General features: G+C 50.7%; 1 non-coding gene across 1 annotated transcript; it reads right to left on the bottom strand.

Moving 5' to 3' along the window:
- Positions 1 to 1,073: 1,073 nt before the first annotated feature.
- On the bottom strand, positions 1,074 to 1,228 carry LOC117165482 (5.8S ribosomal RNA). The gene has a single exon (XR_004465950.1). It is a non-coding gene; the product is annotated as a 5.8S ribosomal RNA (ribosomal RNA).
- Positions 1,229 to 2,500: the final 1,272 nt, after the last annotated feature.

Here is a 2,500-nt window from a genome sequence, read left to right as displayed (position 1 = left end):
ACGTGGCTTTGGGGGGCCAGGCGCGCGGGCAGTGAGATACACGACGACGGGGAAAATTCGTCCCGATACGAGTACGTGTACTCTCCGATCTCCGCGCGACGCTGGGGATCATACCTCCCTAAGTCGTCAGAGCGTTCGAAGAAATCTCGCGCGTGCGTTCCCGGATCTACGGCTGATACTTTCGGAGCTTGTAAAAAAGCACAGAGCGTGTAAAACGCAACGACGACCCATCGATGCGACGGTCCTCGTTGTTGTCAGTCGCTTTCGCGAAGAGACGGAGTGGGCATTCGATCCCTGGGGCTGTACGAGAGTCTTGAGAAAAGACGGTAGATTATGGCAAAGTTTCGCACGCCATCGAGTTTAGGTTTTTGGTTCTCTCTTCTCTCCTCTCTCGACCGAGTTCCCATATTTGCTTTCTCTCTCAGTCTCGCCAAATATAATATTCGTTTAAGACGACGTCGGGGGCGCGGACCTTCGTGCGTCGAACACCGGCAAACGTAGCATATATCGCCTGATATGAAAAAAAAATCGGTCACGAGGAGAACACTACGAGTATATACGTTCGATAACCGATACACGAAGCGGTGCATAAGCGGGCGGTCGCCCTCGTAAGGACGACTCACGACGCCGCGAGCACTCACGCAGGTCCGTGACGGTTCTCTCCGCTCTTATTCGTATCCCTTCGTATACCTTCGTCCGACTCGGAAACGTTCTCTTACAGTTTTTAAGAAGAACGACGGCGGGTTGTCAAGGCAAGAAGGGACAGAGAGAGACAGAGGTAGAGTTTCGTAGTCTCCCGTGAACACGATAGATTATATATCGAGCATGCGTACGACTTGCACGGTCTCTGCACGACCGCGACGAACGCCGACGAGCGTCCAACAATCGCTCGTACGTCGCGTATGTTCTCTCCGTCCGCTCTTATTCGTATCCTCGTTCTTGTACCTTCGTCCGACTCTGAAACGTTCTCTTATATAAAGAACGACGGCGGGTTGTTAAGGCAAGAAGGGACAGAGAGAGACAGATACGGAGAGTAACGATACGCAACGCAAGCAGTCTTAGGTTTACGTGAGCAACCCTCAGCCAGGCGTGGTCCAGGAATTGTATCCGTGGACCGCAATGTGCGTTCGAAATGTCGATGTTCATGTGTCCTGCAGTTCACACGTTGACGCGCAATTAGCTGCGTTCTTCATCGACCCACGAGCCAAGTGATCCACCGTTCAGGGTAATCTTTTATAAATTTTGCAACAGTTCAATACTCAAATGTACTCTTCTCGGTTCTAGCGAAGCCGAGTTCCGTCACGTTCGACCAACGGGAATCGAACGCGCAGAAGTCGCCATAGGATTGACGACACAAAAACGTTCGAAAAAAAAGAAACCGACGAACGCGCGAAGATACGCGCGTTCGCCGGCCGGGCGTAAAGTACATTATGATATATAACAACCATCGAGATCGAAGCTCCGTTCGTCAGGAAACGACGGGGATATATACACCCGATTCTGAATCCTCTGTACAGCACACGATCTCGCGAACGAGTAAGGACGGTGGCTAGCCCATGTTTTATATGTGTTTGATTCTACTCTCTCGTCCAATTATTCAAGAAACAGCGCGCGTGCATCTCTCCATCGTTCGGGTGATAGTAAAGATTCGATGGGATTTGCGCGGCCGTCCGCCTCGAGCGGTCTTTCGTCCCAATATCCAGAAGCAGAGTTTGAAAAACTCTAGCGACGGCACGGGTGTCCGACTCACGACATCGAGGTTTCGAAGCCGGCGATCCCCTCCGAACGGATGGCGACCACGCGACGACTGAAAGCATGAAAAATCGACGAAAGATAGAACACATCTCCGTTCGGGTGATGTTTTTTTTAAAAAAAAAAAACAAAAATTCGATGGTACTCGCAGCCATCGTCCTCGCGCGGTCTTTCGTCCCAACATCCAGAAGCAGAGTTTGAAAAGCTCTAGCGACGGCACGGGTGTCCGACTCACGACAACGAGGATAGACAGCCGGTTCCCTCCGAACGGGTTATGCGACGACGATAAACTCGATGAAACTTTAGTCTCGTTCAGGTAGTGTGTGTGTCTTGTAAATCAAAAATTCGATGGGACTCTCATCCATCGTCCTCGCGCGGTCTTTCGTCCCAACATCCAGAAGCAGAGTTTGAAAAACTCTAGCGACGGCACGGGTGTCCGACTCACGACAACGAGGATAGACAGCCGGTCCCCTCTGAACGGTATATTATATATATGCGATGATAGACGACAAACTGGATGAAACTAAGTCTCGTTCAGGTAGTGTGTACATCAAAAATTCGATGGAACTCGCATCCGTCGTCCTCGCGCGGTCTTTCGTCCCAATATCCAGAAGCAGAGTTTGAAAAACTCTAGCGACGGCACGGGTGTCCGACTCACGACAACGAGGAAAGACAGCCGGTCCCCTCTGAACGGTATATTATATGAAACTTTAAGTCTCGTTCAGGTAGTGTGTACATCAAAAATTCG

This window comes from Bombus vancouverensis, unplaced genomic scaffold, assembly GCF_051014615.1.
Source record: "Bombus vancouverensis nearcticus unplaced genomic scaffold, iyBomVanc1_principal scaffold0054, whole genome shotgun sequence".
NCBI lineage: Eukaryota > Metazoa > Arthropoda > Insecta > Hymenoptera > Apidae > Bombus > Bombus vancouverensis.
The sequence above is the reverse complement of the archived record's forward strand: the minus strand, read 5'-3'. Positions and strand labels throughout refer to the sequence as shown.